The sequence below is a fragment of the Struthio camelus genome, chromosome 4, assembly GCF_040807025.1.
Source record: "Struthio camelus isolate bStrCam1 chromosome 4, bStrCam1.hap1, whole genome shotgun sequence".
Taxonomy (NCBI): domain Eukaryota; kingdom Metazoa; phylum Chordata; class Aves; order Struthioniformes; family Struthionidae; genus Struthio; species Struthio camelus.
In genome coordinates, this window is record NC_090945.1 from 5,633,481 (window position 1) to 5,645,087 (window position 11,607).

The following is an 11,607-nucleotide window of genomic DNA, read 5'->3' on the forward strand; positions in this document are numbered from 1 at the left end:
TGTCTGCAGCGAGAGACAATTTATAGGCTGTGTCCCAAAGGTGCCCTCAAAGCATCAGCTGTTTCAGCACTGGGAAGTCATCTAGGCATTCCAAGAGGTTAGCAGGATTTCATTTTTACCAGTCACCTCTTTCGTCTTGGGTCTTAGGAGATGCAGCCTGGAGGCCTTGGAACATCAGTTGTGTGCTGCAGGAATTTCCCAAGTTGGACTGAAAGCCGTATTGCAGCCACTTGACAAGGAGTGTTTTTGCTGCTGCTGGGCCAGCACTATAGAGGTGGTCTATTTCCACTCAGCTTACACCTCTAGGAAAGAGAAACAATTCTGGGAGGAAAGCCAAGGATTGCACTAACTGTAGTGGAACCTCTGAGCTTGTGGGAAAACTCTGGTAAAGATAAAAAAAAAGTGTTTTCTTTTCTTGGGAGTGATAGATCAAACTCTTCTGGGAGTTGTTTCTGTGGAGAACTAGGAGAAGAGTAGCCGAAAAGAGCAAAACTTAAGTAAGAGCAGGTGGGGAAACGTGACTGGGCTTGTGGGACCCTTCCACTCCTATACAAGGTGGTTGATCTCAAAGCCACACTGGTAAGTAAGCTTTGCCAGGCACTAAATAGTGCAGCTGCACCCAAGGCCAGCCTGAGCCAGCCTTTGCTCTGCCCCAATGTGGCTTCTTACAAGCTGCCGTAACAGCAGATAGTGCCATGCTGCTTTGCACTAGCCCTTTAGCCATTCTGAGCTTGCTTGCCACTGGGATTTTGGGAGTAGATGAGCTGTGAATAAACTGGCCTAGAACACTGGTGCTTCTGGAGGAGCTTGGAGATGTTTCTATGCGTTCATGAGGATGCTGCTAACTTCCCTTGCCTACTTCTCTAGGTTCCTGTGCAGCATCCCTCCACACGCTGTCCAAGAGCCTTCTGCATATACTGCCACATAACTGAGAGCAACAGCTTCCTGGCCTGGATTTGAATCAGAGACATCAAGATGAAAGGTGTCGTCCTGCACTGTCAAATCACCAAGTCGATCAAACTGACCGAACTATTCTTTTTATGTATTGGTGTCCCTGCCAGGATCTTTGAATATGTACCTGTCTATGGTAAGGGTTCACTGACACACAAGCAATTTGCAGAGCACATATACATCTAGCCTTGTCCCTACTAGGCCAAAGAACAAGTCTGAGAACCACCCACCCAGGCACAAAAAATCCCCCATCTGGCACAGGAGCAGACTGCATAACCCTTGCAAGAGGAGCATGCCACTGAAATGGGATTCAAGCCTAGATACCGCACAGTTTGAACTGCACTGAACAGTCATCCCGGGCCATTCACTTGCCAGAGACAAAAAACAAATGCAATCTTAGTGCAACAAAGTGATATTTGGGTAGCCTTCAGGCTGCAGTGCCAGGGACTCTGGCTGCAACGGACACAAGCGCTTGCAGAGCGGCGTGAAGAAGGCAGAGACAGAGGGGAGGCCCCTCTGGGTGAGCACATGCCTCTGTAGTACCTTACCAGATCACGGATCAAGTGTCCCGGCATTCATTGCAAAAAGCCGCCCCATCTCTCATGCACAGGGGTCAAGGACACAGGCAGCAATCGGGAAAAGCAGGAGAATGCAAGGCAGTAAATCAGGGACAGACTAACCCCCACAAGTACCAGCCAGACCTCACCACCACCACCACCACTACTCGCACACCTTCTCAACAGGCCAAATACCTTAACTCACCATCACCTCGCGACCTCTTTCAGCTGCCTCTCGGGGGGGTGAAGAGTTCAGACCCCTGGTGGCACCCGCACAAAGGGAACATATCCTCCCCCTCCACTGCCACAAAGGCCGCCTGGGGACAGGATGGAAGTTCTCCCCAGACACATCTAGGAGGCAGCTCACAACTGTATGGCACCTGGACTCGCAGGCTGAGCTCCCTCTGAAAGAAACAGAAACCTCAGCTGCTCGAGGGCAGAGCATGACCCTTAAGAAAACAAGGTCACAGAGCATTTCAACTGCCTGCTGGAGAGCAGTCTCTCCTCTGTGCTCCTGTAAATCCTTCTCCCATTAATGGGAGAAACATCAATAAGCACTTACAAATGCAATCATTGTGAGAAGAGCTGGCATGAAGTCCTGCTCCCAAATCACTCCATGCGCAACAGGTCAAGAGGCTGCAGAAACGCCCTCAGGAATTCTTTTCCTTTGCCAAGAAGATGAGCCACAAAAACCTAGTTGGGTTTCCTTCAAACTCAGCAGCACCTTTCCCCTCACACTAACAGGGAACTAGTCAAGCGCTGCCCATCACAGGCACCGACTGAGCGCAGGGGAGGAATAAGCCCCAAAACACTGGGGTTTAGTCTCGCTTTGACACAGTCCCTGTCCTACCACCCCGTATCGGTCTGAACCCTAGAGTTAATCACTTCACGCTTGGCCAGGGAGCCTCACGTCTCCACAGGGGTGCAAAGGGAGCTGCACGCAATTGAGAATTGCACTCTGAGCTATTCCCTCTTCGTTTGCTTCCTTAGCTTGCTAGGTAATTTGTGTCCAGAAGAAGGAAGGTAGTTCACCGTGCTGCTGCTTTATTTCAAGTTGCTCCATTGTTTTTCATCAAACACCACTACTTCTCCACCCCCCACCACCCTTCTTTTGGGAAGATAAGGAATAGTAGTTTCTGGGGGGGTCGTCATCCAGTTGCACCTCTACGTCCAGTGCAAAACAACCACAAGGACACACGCTGATGTGGGTGAGGCACCTGAGAAAACAACCCCTAAACCAGTAGCTCCCTAGAAAGGACAAACAGTCGAAATGTTTTATTCCTGAAAAGGCCTCGCTGCCCTGCCTCTTCTTCTCCCTTTAAAACCTATTGCTTTTTCAAGCCACCAAAACAGTGATCTGACATCCTGACAGGTAAATGACAGGTAAATGTGTCTAAGCCCACAGCGAGGATCTGAAGACCTTAAAAAGCCAAGCAGAAAGTAAAAAAGGAGAGCAGACTAACATTTCCTCCCTTTGCTTGAAGGGGCTGTGGTTAAAGCCCGGGCCCCTTTGCGTTGGGTGCCGCCTTGTGAGGGAGAAGTCCTGTGCCAGAGAGCTCCTCACCTCCACGGCCACAGAGCAGAGCAAGGACCAGGGCTGCTGGGTAAGAGAAGTCACCAGGGACAGCCCAGGCAGCACCAGGGGCAAGGCAGGCCTCCAAATGTCTTCCTCACCTCCACAACCTGTTCCCATTGCTGTGCTCTGCAGGGACAGGCTCAGCCCATCCCCTGCAGAGCTACAGAGCAAACACAGTCTGGTTCTTCCTCTCTCCTTTAAAGCAAAGGCCTGTTTCACTTCCTTAGAGTGAAAGAGAGAAATTAGAGTGAAGAGTATTAGAATATAAGTGTCCCATATAGGACTCAGAAAATCCTCGTTGTCAAAGGCACTTGAGTCTCTTTCCCCTGTCCTTCCTACTGCTGAAAGGTCCCACCCAAAGGCTTTGTCCCGCTGGGTCCCCAAGGCCAGACAGTGCCTGTCATGCAGCATTGCTTTTCCTTCTGTTTCCTAGGCTTTGCCTGCAATTGCCGATCATCAGACAGCCTTGTGACTGAGTGTTTGCAAAGCCCTAGGAAAGGACAGGAGTTTCCTGGAGGACCATCTTCCCTTTCTCCTGTTGAACAAGGTTGTGAAGAGCTCTGACTTACTGCCCTGTCTGATTTGTGTCAGGCCTCCTGGACTCAGGTTGTGTGAACCAGCAAGCAGTTAGTGGTGATCGTGGGTTTTGTTTTTCTTTTTTATTTCTTTAAGGGAAGGCTAGTTTCTCACAAAAGCCTGCTCCATCTGCCTAGGCTCATACCCCCCAGGGCGGAGAGCTTTGCAAAAGGCCAGCTGGGGGCAGCCAGTCCCGTCTGTGCCCAGCGTGTCCCCCCAGAAAGGCTCTTTTGAGCACTGGGGCAGTTGCTCTGCTGTTGCCAGCTGACCCCCTGCAACCCAGAGGTGGTTTGGGGTGAGCAGGGAGGCTCTTCAGTCTTCTGGTAGCTCCTAGCATGGACATGGGTATGGTGGGGGTGGCATGGGGGGGCAGGAATGGACATAGCCCGCGGGCCTTTTGAATGGGGGATGTGGCCAGCAACACTGAGCCTGTGCTTCCAATTTTATTTTGGTCAGATATTGCTGGATTTCTCCCCTGAGACTGAGCTGCTCCAATGACATCATCTCTCCACCTGGCTTTCAGAAAAGCGTTGTTATTTTTGCAGAAAGCAGAATTACCAAACCCACCTCCAATCAATACAGCCAAAGGTAACCACTCCCCACCTCCCCACACCATGCTGTGCATGCACAAAGCCTTCCTGGGTAAACTGTGCTGACGCACTGGTTGGGCTAATGCACTTTGGTTGGAAAACAGTTCTGTTAGCAGCTGCACCAGCAGGGCTAGCATCAAAATATCCTCTGGGGGTTGGTTTGGGTTTTTTTGTTTGTTTGTTTTAAAGCTTTGGGTTATTTTCTTAAATCCTAATCCGATTCTAAACAGAGGAGTGATTCATTTCTCCCTGTTTAATTTTGCCTCGGCTTACCATTTTCTGTTTTAAACTAGAGGACAACTCTTGGTTTGGTCGTGACATAGAAGGAACGTATGAGCTTGGCACTGTGAAAACTAACAGAGCTGTCTGTACCTGATTGAGCCTCAAGGGAGATTCCGTGCATGTCTGGCATATAAACCTTGAAATTGAAAAAATAATAAAACAATAAAATCACTGCAACATGTGCGACCTTCAAATTACCCATAACTCACCTGCCTTCCCTCTAGGTCACTAATTTTCTGCAGGGATAATGATAATCTTAAAGCAAACACAGGTGGTATCCCGGTGCATCCTAAAGCATCCACAGGTGTGGATGGTAGTAATGAAAAGCAGTTTGATACAGCGGTGATTACTGAACATAATTTGGGGCCCCGTGGATCTACTTTGCAGTGGATGTCCAGCTTTTAAGGAAAAGATTTCTCAACTGTTAGACTCAAGTACAAACACTTCTTGATCGATACGTAGAGTGAGTCATCTTCCTCTACTGTGATTACAATTAGGGGCTTTATCAGCAAAAAGGTAGGAAAACGGTTGAGAAAGTTAAAAGCTTGAAAACGTGCAGTGAAAAGGGTCAGGGCTGCTGTGGGTAACGCACAGGATCAGCTACTGGAATAAACGCAGCCTCTCTAAGAAAGGACAAAGGAGTTTTCCCAAAAGCAGCATCTAACTGAGGCTGGGTAGAGGTTTTGGGCACCTTGCTTTAAAAAAAGGGTGATGGGCCAGGCATTGTAAAGTAGTCATGAGGCACCCCAAGCGCAGGCAGACTAAGTGGGCCCAGCAGCGCCTCTTCCCTGGAGCCCCAGGTTGCTGGGCTGCATTCAGGTGCTGGCAGGAGCCCAGCCCTGCGGGGGCTTTTGTGGGGTGGGCTGAGCCCGGGGTAGGTTGTGTGGGGCGCCGCTCCCGGCAGTGGGCATCACAGCAAGGCAAGCCGGGGAGACAGAGAGGCAGAATGAGCCCATGAGGGGCTGCAGCCACCGAGGAGCTCTGTGCCCGGCTGCCTGTGGTGCGAGTCCTGCCTGGCAGTGCCCAGGTGGTGAGCAGAGCCACGGTTGTGCCAGAGCCACAAAACTCTTTGCTGCAGCATGAGTGCTGTCCCGGCCACAGCCCCCACGCTCAGTGCAGAGCCTCTGCAGGCACTAGTTATTTCATCCGTCGTTGGCCACGGAGACCCCACAAATAACCCTGTGCAGCCTCCAGCCCCATGAGTGCTCCTGGTGGTGTGGCTGCACTGGGCACTGCAGAAGCTCAGCAGAGCTCAGGGTCGGGGCCCGGGGAAACGCAGGGTGCTGGGTGGAAATTGCCCATTCCTGTGAGAGCCCAACTGGAATAAACGCAGCTGCCAATTGCAGCTGGCAGCTTTGGGAGGGGAGAGATTGTGCTGTGCAGCTGCAGGGGAGGTGTTGTCAGTAGGACTGAGCACGCAGTGCGGCCATTGGCAGTTCCCCATTGTTCTTCCCTCTTGTGTGCATGCGAGGAAGTTTCCCTTTTATTTGAAGAATCATTGACTCTTAATGCATTGCTTTGGCGTTACTATAAAACACAAGGCTTGTTTTGATGTAAATTCTGGGAGTAAAAGAAAGGGCGTTTCTCTCTTGCCTGTATCTCTAAAGGAAGGAAATCAGGTGCAGAGGGGCTGTGTCAGATGGTGAGGTAAGACCAAAGCTTTTTTGGGAGGAATAGAGAGGCAGAGATCAGTTTCACCTTGTGAATAAAGTGTCAGTTCAAGACCTCGTCATGTCCCCTCGCTATGCTGAGGAGCCTTGTGGCCATCCTGGGGCCCGCCGTGTGCTGGGACTGAGCTGTCACCCGGCACGCAGCTGTGACAGACGAGTTGCAGGCAGAGCAGAGCAGGTCTGTGCTGGCAGTGCCAGAGGGCCTGATGCTCTGGAGCTGGTTTTCGGGAGCTCAGGGAGCCTCAGCAGGGGTCACTGTCAGGGCTGTTGCCCACGAGCGCTGCAGGTCCCAAGGGTGCTTGGAGCTGGAAGCACCTCTGCACGAGCTGGGAAGGCCTGTGCAGAGCTGCAGGGGTAGTGGAGGCAGGCGCTGACATTTCGTGACCTCTGTAGGCTGGCTGCTCTCCCTGCAGCGCCTTTTGGGAAGAGTAGCTGTTGGAAAGCCAAAAAGCCATGCTTTTCGATAAAACCTGTAGAAAAGCCAAGGTGTGCCAGTGACAGCTGGGAAACGTCTAAAGCTGCTTCATAGGCAGTGGTTCAGGGTGCCCAGAGCTGGTGCTGCTGTCTGGCAGGCGGCTTTCTGTAGGAGTGCTTCTCCTCGGGCCTCATTATAAACATAAATATCCAGCTCTCCGGTCGTGTGAGGTGCCCGTGGAGTCACAGCCCCTGCAGGAACGCAGCGCTGAGGCCCCGCGGTGCAGCCGAGGCTTCCACCGCCATTTGGGCTGGCTGGGGGAGCCTCCAGCTCTTCACGGCCCTGAGCAATCCTCTTTTCGGCCCCGTGGCTTCCCAAACCGGAGCCCCCCCTGCTTTATCTGGGTCTGATGCTCAAGGCACAGCCTTCTCCCTAGGTTCCTGCTTGAAGTATTTAGTCCAGCTGCCCAGAAACTTAAAACTACAATATTGTTTCGTCCGGTTCCTGGGAGAAGGGGCATGACAGCAGGTCTGCTGCCACTTCTGTCTGCCGTGCTCAGGAAGACAAGAGCATCTTAATGTTGCCGATGCTCAGAAGGACCTAATGCAGTGCCTGGTGTCTCCAGCCAGGATCCTGCCTAAGCACCAGTCAGTGTTTCTCCTTGCTCTGAGCTCCGTCCCTAGCGCACTTTCCCTGCCCTCTTTTCCTTTGCCATTTGCGTTTAGGGCTTTTGTCTGCAGCAGTGTTTGCTGAAGAGGGTGTTGTGGGAGCTGGCAGTTGCCGGGTCACTGGTGGCGGTTTGCTTGAAGCTCTTTGGAAGAGTGACGCAGTTGAGAAGAGGTGCTCCTCTGGGATGGGCATGGGTATTCTTAGGAGATAAGCTAAAGTGGCTGATGCCTGCCTGTTCAAACTCTCATTGTACAAGCAGATGCCCTCAGCTGAATAGTGGTGGCTTTTGTATCCAACTAATGTATGACTGGTAAATAGGAAAAAACAGAGGAAGACACAATGCCCGAGAAGGGACACCCAGTCCGGGTCTCTCTTCCCTACAGTTCCCCCCTGAATAAGTTCCATCAATGCCACATGGCACCTCTGGCGCAGCAGCGAAGGGCAATAGCTCCAGAGCTGTGACGGTGCTAGCTAACGGTTGGACTCGGGGCTGACAGTGCAGGGGCCCTGGTTTTAGCCCGAGTTGTGGGTGGACGCGGGAAGCCTGCTTTGCTCGAGCTGTGTCGTAACTAATGGCTCGAGTAAAGCTGGTGAGGGTGAGCGTACAATTACCTAGGAGGTTGCTTAGCAGCGCGTCTGGGCCAACGGCACTGTGGGCTGCATTGCTGGGCGGCGTTAGGCCAAAGGGGCAGGTGAGGCGGTCCCAGGGCAGCACGATCCGGGCAAAAGCCTGAGCTGCCGGCCCCGAGCTGTCCCTGGGCTGCTCTTCCCCAGGCTGCGCAGAGCCGGCTCCGCCAGCCTCTCCCGTCGCCCCGTGCTCCGGCCGGGGAGGCGTTTGCCCCAACTCGGGGCCGTCTCCGCGGCTGCCACAGCAATGCAAACCCTCCGCTTCTTTCCCTGCAGGTTTCTTCCCTTGTGTAGGTCTCTGGTTGGGACCTGCGCGTGGCGAGGACGGCGGCAGGGCGGCCGGGTCTGTCCCTGCGGCTATCGCTACCTTTGCCGCCGTCGTGTCTTCTCTCTTGGAGCGGCTGCAAGACGCCGAGGTGAGGCGGGGGCGCCCCGCGGGCCGTGTGGGGGTTGGAGGGCTCCCCGCAGCGCCCGGCTTCCCCGGGTGCCGCGGGCTGCTCTCGCCCGACGGCGCCTCTGCCCTCCCGCCGCGCCTCGTCCCAAACCGCTGACGCTGCCGGTGGCGCTGAGCGGAGGCTGCCGCGCGCCCTCCTCTCCGGCAGGAGGTGGCGGCGTCCCCGGGGTTGGGGTTGGGGTTGGGGTTGGGCAATCCCAGCGCGGGGTTTCTCGCCCGCTCCGGCCGGCTGTGCTGAGCGGCGCCGGCAGCTCGGCGCCGGCGTCAGCGTGGCGGAGGTGATGTGGGGGCGGCGCGTCCCGTCGCTGCCGCGTGCGGTGTGTCCCCAGGGTGGCAGAGCGGAGGCTTACCGGGAGCCGGAGAGGGGCCTGTGGGGCGACGAGAGCCGTTTGCAGAGCTCTGTCGTGGACAGAGTGGTGGCGGCGGCGGCGGAGGACCTGCGAGCGGCCCGGGTGAGCTTGTCCTCTCTGGGGGTGACGGCGGGTGCAGAGAGGCGGCCGCGGGGGCTGTTTGTGAGCGCGGGACGGTTGGAGTCGAGTTAGCGGTTCTTTGCGCTGCCTCGAGGCCGAGCCGCGGGAGACGGCCCGTCGCGCTGCTGGCACGCGCGACCTGCTGTCTTGCAGGGGGCGACGGCTGCCGTGAGGACGGCCGCTAGCGACGTCCTGGTGGCGCTGGCCCGCTCCCACTTGCGCGACGTGATGTCGGCGCTGCAGAGCCACCTGAAGGCCCTGGAGGAGACGTCCAAGGAGTTCGTCCTCATCACCCGCCCGCTACGGTACGGCCCCGGGCCTGCTGCTGTGGGCTGCAGCGGGTGGCAGGCGGGAGAAGGGACTCCTCGCCCTGCCCCAAGCGGGCTGGGCCGGGCCGGAGGGGACCCGCCGGAGACCAAAGGTGCCGGGCTGTGCCGCGCGCCATCCTGCCCGTGCCCCGGGGCTTCCCCGCAGCCCTCGGGGAAGGCGTCCGGCACGCGGGCACCCTGGCAGGAGCCCTCCCCGTGCCGGGGCCGCCCCCAGCGCTGCAGCAGCTCTCCCGTCCCCCCTGCGGGCCGCGGCAGCTCCACCAGCCGCCCTGCACGTGAGCGCTGGAAAGACTCGCCAGAGGCTCCAAGCTGGTGCTGAGGGGCCGCGTCCGGCAAGGAAGAGGCAGGGGCGGCAGCGGCGGAGGGCAGCAGGCTGTGCGGAGGACAAGGCGTGCTGGGGCGGAAGAGGGGAGGAAGAGGGCAGCGTTTCGATCCAGGCGTCTCGGCCCAGGGCACAAGGCGTGCCTGAAGCCAGCTCCGCTCCCGACCTGAGCCCTGGCGAGGCTGGCGCGGGCTCGAAGCGGGCCGGGGGCCGGGGCGAGGTCTCCTGCGGGTCGGGGACTTGGGCGCCATCCCGGTTCCCTGCTTGTGCTGCAGTCGTGGAGCAGCGGTGCCGAGGGATCAACACGTGCGGGGCTGGGGTTTCCCTGGACGTGGCTTCAGGCCGTGGCGTCTCGCCGCGATGCCGGTTTCTCGCTTTCCGGGCGGCTCGCGGTGCCAGCCCCCCTCTCCCTCTCGCGCTGCCTTGCAGAGTCTCGGCTATTTCCTGGAGGTCGCGGCAGGCGTTGAGACCCTCGTGGCCCGGGCCGAGCTTCTGGCGTCAGCGCTGTTGTGCACGGGCAGGTGAGGCCTGAGGCCGCGTCGCCGGCCTGGGGCCGGCAGAGCGGGTTCCCGCGGAGGGGACAGAGGTGCCGGGTGGCGGGGCCGGGCGTCCCTTCGCCGGGAGCCGCCTGAAGGCCAGGGCCGCGCAGGGGCTGTGAGCCACGGCCCACGTCGGTGCCGCGAGGCTGCTGGGGACCCGGACGGGCTGTTTTGCCCCGGCCCAGGGGACAGCCCAGTTCCCGGGGCGATTCCCGTCTGGGCCGAGTGGCGGGAGGGCTGTGGAGCGCGAGACCCGCCGGGAGCCTTCGGGTGCTGCTCAGCCCCAGCTCCTGGGCAGCCTTGGCTGCTGCACAGCTCTGGGCGTGCCGGGGCTCTGGGCTTTGGCCGTGGGTCCGTGCGACGGCAGCTCCCCGGGGGCCGGGGGCCGGGGGCCGGGGGCCGGGGGCCGGGGTCATAACCGCGGCCTCGGCGGCAGGCGCAGGGGGGCAGTTCTGCGATTCGTCGGGGAGCTGCTGCGCTCCGGCGCCCCGAGCTGCTTGGCGTGGGACGTGGTGGGGCACCTCTTCAGCGAGTTCAGCCGGGCCTCGGGCAGACTGGTAGGGGCAGAGGGCGACGGCGGGGCCGCGTCCCGCGCCCCGGCTGTGCCGCGCTGCCGCGGGCGTCCCTGGCAGCGGGGAGCCGGGCGCAGCAGGCTGGGAGCGGCCTTGGCATCGCCGTGCGCCGCGGGGTCCGGGAAGGGGCAGCGACGGGTGTTTCCCAGCTGTGTCTCGCAGGCGACGGGAAACCTCTGCGCTGGGGAAGCCCGGGACGAAAGGGCCGTTCGGCGCCTGTGCGGGCTCGTCCCGGGCACGCAGGACGGGCGCGTTGCCGGGAGCCGTGCGCGCGAGCCCCGCGAGCGGTGGGGTGAGGGTGCCCGAGGCGTCCTTCTCTGCCCCGGCCCGGAGCTCCTGCGGGCAGCCCCGGAGGGGTTGGGGCCGGCCCGCTGGCGGCGGCCGAAGGAGGGCAGGGCTGGGGAGGTGCGGGCAGAGCGGAGGCCGCGCGGCAGGGCCTCAGCGCCCGGGAAATGCTGGGCCAAGGCTGGCCGGGCCCGAGGGCAGGGCCGGGGCCGCGCCAAGGCCCGAGGCGATGCGGGAGCTGGGCGGGAGAGGTGGAAACGCCGGCGTGTCCTCCTGGACCCCGCGCCGGCCGAGTGGCTCCAGCAGCAGGACCTGGTGTTCGGCCGGGCAGGTGTCTGGAGGCCACGCGGGGGCCGTGAGCACCGAAAGCCGGGGGCCGGAGGGAAGCGGCGGCCGAGCGCCCACGGTGCCTCCCCGCGGTGTCGGTGCAGCTCAGCGGAGCCGGCGGCGCGCCGAGGCCCCGCGCACGGCTGGCGGCAGCGGCGGTGCCCCGCGCCGGGGGGCCCCGGCAGCCCGGGGCAGGAGGGCAGTAAAGCTCCGTGCGCGCAGGAAGGCGCCGGCCGCGTCCGGGCTCCGGGGGTCTCGCGCCGGCCCCGGCCCTGCCGCCCCCGGACGTGGCCCCGGTGCCCCCGGCCCGGCCTGGCCCGGGGCCACGGGGGAGCGGAGGGACCGGGGTGGGGGGTGCTGGGAGGCGCCTGGGGGGCCGCTGGGGCCTGGGGGGGA

The 11,607-nt window shown here is 59.4% G+C and overlaps 1 long non-coding RNA gene across 5 annotated transcripts in view; it reads left to right on the top strand.

Annotated features, from left to right (window-relative positions):
• Positions 1–8,356, top strand: part of LOC104152073 (uncharacterized) — a 13,908-nt gene extending 5,552 nt beyond the window's left edge. For 2 of the 5 annotated variants that reach the window (XR_011140759.1, XR_011140756.1), the window contains exons 2-3: positions 868–3,690; positions 4,117–4,654. This is a non-coding gene — a long non-coding RNA (uncharacterized lncRNA). Of the gene's footprint in view, positions 1–867; positions 3,691–4,116; positions 4,655–8,189 lie in introns of those variants that run through there. The other 3 variants (XR_011140758.1, XR_695897.2, XR_011140757.1) reach the window with 3 other exon arrangements.
• Positions 8,357–11,607: the final 3,251 nt, after the last annotated feature.